A 10,183-nucleotide genomic window follows, 5' to 3' on the forward strand; every position below is an offset into this window, starting at 1 on the left:
GCAAGGTTACATGGTATACAACAAATTAAAGCACTACTTATCAGGAAGGTTTTGCATTTTTAAGACATTCACTCCAGTCAAAGTATTAATTCAACTGAGAAACATTAAGTCTATATCAAAATGGAGATTGAGTTTCTTAAAAATTGAGTCAATCACTGCCATGTTAAGAAACTAGACAGAACCACTTAGAACAAAAACAAAGTTAGTTACAGAAAGTTGAAAAGCTGCAAACAAAAGTGGAAAGCAACAGAAAGAAGAATTAACATCGACCAGGATCACATTTCTGAATAGTTTTGAAGAGGCAGAATTAAAGACACTCTATCTGAATGCAAGAAGCATTCACAAAAATATACTGATGACACTTTTAGAAATAAGAAGATATGACCTTATTGCCATTACAGAGACATGGCTGGGAGCATAATTTTAAATGATATTTAGGATGCAAAGGCAAAAACGAAAAGATGAGATTGTGTTAATAATAATGGACAGATCAATGTATCTATGCCAGTGGATCTCCAATCAGCAAAACAGAATGTTTTGTTTGAGTGAGCTAACATTGGTAAGATTGATTCATTGACCACCAAACAGTAGGGATGATGTTTGGCGTGATATAAGTCAGGAAATTAGAAGTACATGTCGCTTAAGGAATGTAGCAGTTATGGGTGACTTCAATCCACATGTGAACTGGGTCAATCTAATGAGCACCAAAGTTGGAGAGGAAGAAAACCTGGAATGAGATTGAAATGGTTTTCTGAAGCAATATATTAAAAACTAACTAGAGTACAGGTTTTTTCAGATCTGATAGGGTGCAATGATAAAAATCTAATACACCTTTTACTCATTCAGGACTGTTGGCTTCACTGGCTGGGCCAGTATTTACTGCCTGTTCCTAATTGCTCTTCAGAAGGTGGTGGTGAGTTGCCTTCTTGAACTGCTGCAGACCATAGAATCAAAGAATCCCTACAGTATGGAAGCAGGCCATTTGGCCCATTAAGTGCACACCAAACACCCCAACCACCCACCCCCACACCGCACCACAAACAGCATCCTACCCAACCTCCAATCCTATAACCATATAGCCTGCACATCCCTGGACACTTTGGGCAATTTAGCATGGCCAATCCACCTAATCTGTACATCTTTGGACTGTGAGGGGAAGCCAGAGCACCTGGAGGAAACCCACGCAGACATGGGGAAAATGTGCAAACTCCACACAGTCACACAAGGGTGGAATCAAAGCCAGGCCCCTGACGCTGTGAGCCACCGTGCTGCCCTGGGGTGACCGCTGGGGTGGGTACGCCCATAATGATATTAGGGAGGGAGTTCCAGGGTTTTGATCCAGGCACTCTGAAGGAATGGTGATATATTCCTCTGTCCTGATGGTAAGTTGTTTGGAGAGAAGTATTCCTATTTATCTGCTGCTCTTTCCCTTCTAGATGCACCTGGTAATGGGTTTGGAAGGCACTGTCTAAGAAGCCTTAATGAATTACTACAGTGCCTTTCTGTCGATGGTATATACTGCTGCCAAGGAACAAATGTTTCTGGACGTGGTGCCAATCAAGTACCCCACTTTATCCTGCATGGGGTCAAGCTGTTTGAGTGTTGCTTGAGCCGCACTCATCCAGATAAGTGGCAACTATTCCATCCTCCTCCTGACTTGTGCCTTATTGGTGATAGGTAGGCATCGGGAAATCTGGAGCTGAGTTGCTCACTGTAGGATCCCTAGCCTCTGATCTGCTCTTGCTAACATTGTATTCATATAGATAGTGTGTTCTGTGTCCTGTCAGTGGTAACCACAACCCCAGCATATCCGCAGAATTTTGATAGTGAGAGATTCAGCAAAAATGGTACCATTGCTAATCAATGAGTGACAATTTCTTACTCTCATGATAGAGCCTTTACTTTTTCCAGGATAGAACCATCAATTACTAGGGGACATAGAATTAAGGTAAAAGGGGGAATGCTCAGAGGAGATGTGAGAGGCTAGTTTTTTACACAAAGGGTGGTAAGTACCTGGAATGTGCCGGCAGAGGAGGTGGTAAAAGCAAATGCAATAGCAATGTTTAAGTGGCATCTCGACAGATACATGAATAGGCAGGGAATAGAGAGATATGGACCATGTAAAGGCAAAAGGTTTTTAGTTTAGAAAATTGTCAAGTGTCAGTACAAGCTTGGTGGGTTGAGTGGCCTGTTCCTGTGCTATATTGTGCTTTGTTCTTTATTTGTTCACTTATGTGGTGCAAATGTTACTTGTCACTTATCATCTGTGACTAGATACTGTCCGCACCTTGCTGCTTTTGGGCAAGGACTGCTTCAGTATCTGAGGAGTTGTGAATGGTGCTGAACATTGTGTAATCACCGGTGAACATTTCCATTTCTGACCTTATGATGGAGGGAAAGTCATTGATGAAGCAGCTGATGATGGTTGTGTCTCGGACACTACCCTGAGGAACTCCTCGATGGGCCAAATGGCCTGCTTCCACACTATAGGGAGTCTATGATTCTATGGTTCTATGGTTCTATGGTTAAGCTTGAAAAAGGTGCAGTTCAATCTGAAAATAGGGTGATTATGCATTTACAAAGAGGAAGTTAGCTGTGGTGGATTGAAAAGATACATTAAAAAGTTTGATGGTAGGTTGGTAATGACTAGAATTTGAAGAATTAATGTTTGCTTTTTACAAAACTCACATTTATTTAAGGCAAAATACCCAACAGGAGAAGCATGAAAGGCATGGTGAATAAAGAGGGTTAAGATTGTTCTCAATCAAAAGGCGAAGCTTCTAAATTTGTCCACACAAAGTTGCAAGCTTGAAAACTGGGAGAATTTTAGAATTCAGCAAAGGAGGACCAAAATATTAATAAAGGATGATAGCATAGAATATAAATGTGAAATAGCAAGAAACATAGAAAAAGACTGTAAAAGCTTGTTGAAGTATATAAGAAGGGAAAGATGCACAAAGACAAGAATGAGTCTTTTACAGGCATCGATGACTGCATCGGTGCAGCATCCTTCACCCAGGCTGAACTGGAGCAGTTCATTGACTTCACCCACAACTTCCACCCCTCCCTCAAATTCACTTGGTCCATCTCGGACACTGCCCTCCATTTTCTTGACCTCTCCATCTCCATCTCCGGCGACAGTCTTCAGGTGGACATCTATTACAAACCCACAGACTCCCATAACTACCTGGACTAAACCTTCTCCCACCCAGTATCCTGCAAGATCTCCATCCCTTTCGCCCAATTCCTCCACGTCTGCTCCATCTGCTCGGACAAGGGGGCATCCCACTCCCAAGTATCCCAGATGTCCAACTATTTTGAACAATATGCTTTTCCTCCCTCCGTCGTCCAGACAGCCCTCTGCTGCACCACCTCCCAGTCCCCATTCCACCGCTCTAAACCCTCCCCAATGCAATAAAGACAGAGCCCCCTTGTCCTCACCCACCACCCCACCAGTCTCCACATCCAACACTTCATCCTTAAACATTTCTGCCAACTCCAAATAGACCCCCACCACCAAGAACATCTTCCCCTCCCTACCCAACTCTACTTTTCACAAGGACCATTTCCTTTGACAGTCCTTGGTTCACACCACCCCCGCCACTGAATCCGCAGATACCTTCTCCTGCAACCAGAAAAGATGCAAAACCTGCCGATGCACCCCCCCACTCACCTCCAGCCAGGGCCCCAAACTGTCCTTCCAGGTGAGACAGAGGTTCACCTGCCTCTCCTCCAACCTAGTTTATAGCATCAGGTGTTCCCGATGTGGTCTTCTCTATATCGGAGAGACCAAAAGTAAACTCAGGGAACGGTTCGCCAAACATCTCAGCCAGGCCCACAGGGGCTGACCAGACCTCCCAGTCACCGCCCATTTCAATTGCCCCAACTACTCCCTTTCCGACACAATCATCCTTGGCCTCCTCCATTGCCAAAATAACCACAGCTCCTACTGGAGGAACAACACCTTATCTTCCACCTGGGAACCCAACAGCCTGGAGAACTCAACATTGAGTTCTCCAATTTCAAATAACCTCCCTCCCATCCCCTGACTCCCTTCCCATTCACTCCCCCTCCCACTGCTCCCAGCCACCTACCGGATTAATTCCCCCCCATTGGCCAACTAGATCATAGTCTTCATCCTGTCTTCATCCATTCTCACTTCACCACCCTGCCCCCACCACCCCCTTTAACTGCAGCTTCCCTTTCACCCACCGCCCCCCCCATCCTGAAGAAGGGTTACACCCGAAATGTCGACTTCTGCACTTCCTGATGCTGTCGACTTTGGATTCCAGTATCTACAGTTTTTTTTTGTTGTTTACATACATAGACAGGAGAATTTGTGATCAGGAATATTGAAACAGTAAAGGTGCTAAATAAGTACGTTACATCTGTCTTGACAGAGAAATACACAAGAGGTAGCCCTGAAATAATTAAGGGCAAGGGTCTCATGAAAAGAAAGAAATTATTATGAGCAGAACGATCATATTGAAGAAATGATTGGGACTGATAATTGTCAAATTTCCAAGATTTTCACCCTAAAATGTTGAAATAAATGGCTGTAGAGCTAAAGAAAGCATCAGAGACCAGTTTTCAACATGCTATTAGTTATACAATGATACATTGAGATTGAAAGGTTGCAAATGTAACTCCATTATTTAAGAAAGAAAGAAGAGGGAAAACTGGGAACTCCAGACCTGTTAACCTGTAAGAAAAACACTAGAATCTATTATAAATGATGCGACTACATGGATATTTAGAAAATAATTGCCTGATTGGACAGAGTCAATGTGGATTTATCAAGAAAAAAAATCATGTTTGAAAAGCCTCATAAAGGTATTTGAGGATACTATCAGCAGACTCAATAAGGGGGAAACTAGTGAATGCTGTGTATTTGAATATTTAGAAGGATTTTGATAAAGTCACACAAGAGATTAATAAACAGAATTAAATGCATGAGATCAGGGTTAATATACTAGTATAGATTAAGAATTTATTAATAGACAGAAAGTAGAAATTCCAAATAAATGAGTCATTCTCTGGTTGTTAGGCTATAACGGGGAGTACTGCAAGGATCAGTGTTTGGATCTCAACTGTTCACAACTTGATCAATGATTTGGATGTGAGGACCAATTGTAATTTTACAGATAAAACAAAACTTGGTTTGAATGAGTGTTGTGAGGAGGGTGCAAAGGGGATTTAGGCAGGCTGAGTGAGTGGACAAAAACATGGCAGATGGAATATGATGTGGATGTGTAAGAGATTAGAAAGCATTAATGTCCAAAGGGACCTCAGTGTCATTGTTCATTTGTCACTGTAAGCTAGCATGCAGGTGTAACAAATAATTCAGAAGTCAAATAATATCCTAGCCTTTATTGCAAAAAGATTTGAGTGTAGGTGCAAGTAACTGTTACTTCAGTAGTATAAAGCATCGGTGAGGCCGTACCTGGAGAACCCGTTTCTGATGAAGGATCACGGGACTCAAAATGTCAACTCTGTTTCTCTCTTCACAGATAGTACCAGCACTTTCAGGTTTTGTCCAGTTGTATCGTGTGCAGTCTGGTCCCTTTGCCAAAAGAAGAAGACATTTGCAATTATGAAGGTGCAGCAGAAGTTCACCAGACTGATTCTATGGATGGTGAGACTATCCTAAGTGCAGAAATTGAGGACATTAGGCCTGTATTCTCTGGATTTTGCAAAAATGAGAGGCTATCTCATAGAAACTTACAAAATTCCTAAAGAGATAGACAAATTAAAAGCAGAAAGGATATTTCCCCTGACTGTGGAGTTCAGAACCAGTGTACACAGTCACTGGGTAGCCATCTAGGACTGGGATAATGAGGAGCCCCTTCACTCAGAATGGTGAATATATGGAATTGTCTAACCTACAAGACTGTAAAAGTGCAGTCATTAAGTTCAAGCCAGGGATTGATAATTACTAATGACATAAGAGTTAAGAAGATTTTGCTGGAATACGGTGTTGCAATAGATAATTGACCACGGTCTGGAATGGCAAAGCAGGCTGATGGGCTGAATGGTCTACTTCTGCCTCTATGTTCCAAGGTTATTGATCATGAGCATCTTTAAGGAAATGCATACAATTTTTCCACAACACATGTCTGGCAAATCTATCCACTGGCATTGATCAACCTGTTGACTGGCAATGCTACCGTGACACTGTTTGTAACAGACACTGAAGTCACCAATGCTGAGTACACTCTGTGCCCTTGCCACCCTGAGTGCATCCTCCAAATGATGTTTAACATGGAACAGCATTGATTCTTCAGCAGGAGGTAGTCTTGCCCAAAACTTTTGCCTACTGCCCATTTGTCCATAACTTTCCATTTCCTTTTCTCCTCTTTTAACAGGATTGTGTTTGCCATCTTCCAACTCTTTGGATCTATTCTAGAATCCAAGGTATTTTAAAAAATCAAAACTAATGCACTCATTTTCTCGGAAGCCACTTATTTACAAACCTACAGATCATTCTGGGCCAGAAATTGATTCACTTGTTCATATTCATTTCTCCAGTACAATTTCTGCACTTACATTGATTTCTTTAAGTTCTTTGTTCTCTCTGGACCCTTGCTTCCCAACTACTCCAGCAATTGTATTGGTCTGCTTTGATTACTACAGGTACAAAAAGTTGAATGTAACCAATGTTTTGAAGGTGAGATTGATGGAATGGATACAAGGAAGATATTGGGGAGACTGGGCGCCTCCTGGCAGAGTGCTTTAGGGAACATTTCCGGGACACCCGCACCAATCAACCAAACCATCCCGTGGCCCAATATTTCAACTCCCCCTCCCACTCTGCNGAGGACATGGAGGTCCTGGGCCTCCTTCACCGCCGCTCCCTCACCACCAGATGCCTGGAGGAAGAACGCCTCATCTTCCGCCTCCGAACACTTCAACCCCAGGGCATCAATGTGGGCGTCAACAGCTTCCTCATTTCCCCTTCCCCCACCTCATCCTAGTTTCAAACTTCTAGCTCCGCACTGTCCCCTTGACTTGTCCGGACTTGTCCGACCTGCCGAGCTCCTTTTCCACCTATCCACTCCGCCCTCTCCTCCCTGACCTATCACCTTCATCTCCTCCCCCACTCACCTATTGTACTCTATGCTACTTTCTCCCCACCCCCACCCCCACCCTCCTCTAGCTTATCTCTCCACGCTTCAGGCTCTCTGCCTTTATTCCTGATGAAGGGCTTTTGCCCGAAACGTCGATTTTGCTGCTCGTCGGATGCTGCCTGAACTGCTGTGTTCTTCCAGCACCACTGATCCAGAATCTGGTTTCCAGCATCTGCAGTCATTGTTTTTACCTGGTAACTGAGATGGCTGTCCATTTCATGTCAGATTTGACAAAGGGTCAGTTAGACTCGAAATGTCAGCTCTTTTCTCTCCTCACAGATGCTGCCAGACTTGCTGAGATTTTCCAGCTTTTACTCTTTTGGTTTCAGATTCCAGCATCCGCAGTAATTTGCTTTTAGCCAATCTATCCAATCGTGGCCATACTTAGAGCCCCTATTGCACTGGTGTAGTATTTTACCAACGGTGGAGTGGCTCCTCACTGTTTGTGAAGGTCACCAGGCTAATCGAGGCTCATCTCCCAGGCTAGCCAAGGAGATGTATGATTTCAGGCCCTTCTATAAACAGGCCTGTGGAGGAAAGTTTCATTTTTAACTCAGGCTTTGGTTTATCAAACTCCTAACTTCAATCCAGGTATTGTATCAGTTGTTGCAGTACAGCTATCAGCATGTATTACTGCATGTCCTCTGGTTGTGCCTGTGGCAGGGTGAGAGTTAGGGTGAAGGTTTGGGTTAACCGTATCTTTATCGCAGTAACAGGCTCCCAAGAAATTCCACAGGTCATGAGCCTGACATATTGTGGGAAAGTGAACCTTGTCAAACAATCACACCTGGTCAAAAGTTTTCTTTAGTCAAAGGGTGTTATTATAATATTGGAATATGTTTCTGAACAATAACATTTTCTATCCAACTGACAACTACACAGAAGGAATAAAAAATGTCAGTGTGTGGTTTTTGGGTGTGTGTGGATTGTTGTTGTTGTAGCAATCACAAGACTGTACATGCTGAGGCATTTATTTCAACAATGTGAACTCTAATTGCCTTTTTATAAAAATGAAACTAGAAGTGAGAGGGTAGAGCTATCCAACTTGGCTTCTCCCTTCCCACCCGTCCACTCCACCCTCCTCTCTGACCTATCACCTCCATCCCCACCCCCATTCACCTATTGTACTCTTTGTTACCTTCTCCCACCCCCCTCCCCATTTATCTCTCCACCCTGGAGGCTTTCTGCCTCTATTCCTGATAAAGGGCTTTTGCCCGAAACGTCGATCTTCCTGCTCCTCGGATGCTACCTGACCTGCTGTGCTTTTCCCGCACCACTCTGATCTAATCTCTTCTCAACTACAGGCAGCTGTGGGATCACCTCATTAAATCTTTTTACAATTTTAAAAGGGGTTTCAGTGGGCAGAGGGAGAGAAGGTAATTCCATTATTATTGGATTCCAAATCTAGGACACATTAATTCAAGGAAATCACGAATAAATCCGATTTGGAGTCACCGGTGTTGGACTGGAGCGTATAAAGTTAATAATCACATAACACCAAGTTATAGTCCAACAGGTTTATTTGCAAGCATTAGCTTTTGGAGCATTGGTTTGGAGTAGAAGATCATAGGACACAGAATTTATAGCCAATGTTTACAGTGTGATGTAACTGAAATTAAATATTGAAAAATACTTGGATTGTTTCCCAAGTCTCTCATCTTTTAGAATGGGCATTTTGGTTTCTGTTCTTTCATATGTTCTTTAAAACGAATAAATACAAGAAGGAACACAGGAGGAAGTTTGTGTCTGAGAATGCCAAAGTGGCCCTCACATTGGAATGGTTGAGATCATTGGCATAAACACATTGAAAGGCAAGCTCAGGTCCATGTGAGAGGAATAGAAGGGCGTCTCGATAAGATGATAAGTAAGTGGGTGGAGGTTTGTCTGAAGCCTCAGGACCAGCAACGGCTGGAACGTTCAGTAACTGCAACTGTGCAGCACAGAGCTCACATCCAGCCCGACTCCAATCCAGCGCCAGTTCAAAGGGACCATATTCTCGCCATCCTACACACACGCAGATTCCTGTTTGCCCAGCAGCATTGCCGTCAGCTGCAGACTCGCAACCATCTTCCACTGAACCGATGTGAGCTGGGAATTTGCGGAAGCTGCTGACCGCTTTCAGTTTCGGGGATTTCCGCAAGAGAGTACGCAGGAGCAGTACCATCTCACTTCACTGCCACAAAACCGGCCTTTATTGCCCCCTTCCTCCAGCGAGGCTTTACCAGTCGGTGGGAGAGACTGAGGAGGCTGTGGGCTGGTAATCCAGCGGCACAGTGAGAACCTCAGGGAGAGCTGGCAGCAAAGAGGAACATCTGCTATTGGTAAGTCACCCAAGAAACTGCAACTACCATCACCCTTATCTGCAACTGTGTGCACTTATTCATCTCCTTCATCATCATCACCCACCTTCTCAGCTGGGTGTTTCAAACAATGCATTCCTTTTATGCTTTAATTTTATCTTACTTGATTTGTTTTTTGGCTGACCAGAGGGAGTAATGTATAGCATGAGGATCTGTCAGCTCGGAGATTGAGTTTCGATTTCGGTCTCCATTTAGTTTCCTGAAAGAATAGCCATCCACAGGAAAGCACAGTCCTCAAATACTCATTCCCCGTTTCAACTAAAACCCAGGCGCTGAGCAATTCTGCTTTGTTTAAAATGTCGACGTCAAACGCCAAATGCCATTTCTTTTGAAAACCCACTGATTTGTTTGTCTTCAATTGCTATGGCAACCCAGTAACTGCAGGTTAAATGCACTCAAATGTTGACTGGCGGTGGCTTCCTACAGCAGTCGAGGATGTGGAAAAGGCTGACTCTCTCTCTCTGTGTATTGGGTAGACAGTGAGACATGGCAAGATTGTGAGGGAAGCTGCCACCAAGGCGCAGTGGGGAAAGACCACTGGCTGAGGTCTTCCTGCTGAAGTTAAATGAGGTGGGGGGGTCGGTTCAGTTATTTGACCCTCCTGGTTCCTCAAATGCACTTAAATGTGGTCTGTTACAAACCGGCAGACAAGGGAGGCGCGGTAGTAGTTTGGCACACCGATCTTTACACCGCTGA

General features: G+C 43.8%; 1 protein-coding gene across 1 annotated transcript in view; it reads left to right on the plus strand.

Moving 5' to 3' along the window:
- The first annotated feature begins 8,777 nt into the window (after nucleotides 1-8,777).
- The window catches only part of LOC122549746 (sterile alpha motif domain-containing protein 9-like), a 32,295-nt gene continuing 30,889 nt past the window's right edge, over nucleotides 8,778-10,183 (plus strand). The window contains exon 1 of the mRNA XM_043689691.1: nucleotides 8,778-9,448. The gene's annotated coding sequence lies outside the window, so the exon portion shown is untranslated. The remainder of the gene's footprint in view (nucleotides 9,449-10,183) is intronic.

The sequence above is a fragment of the Chiloscyllium plagiosum genome, chromosome 5 (genome assembly GCF_004010195.1).
Source record: "Chiloscyllium plagiosum isolate BGI_BamShark_2017 chromosome 5, ASM401019v2, whole genome shotgun sequence".
Taxonomy (NCBI): Eukaryota; Metazoa; Chordata; class Chondrichthyes; order Orectolobiformes; family Hemiscylliidae; genus Chiloscyllium; species Chiloscyllium plagiosum.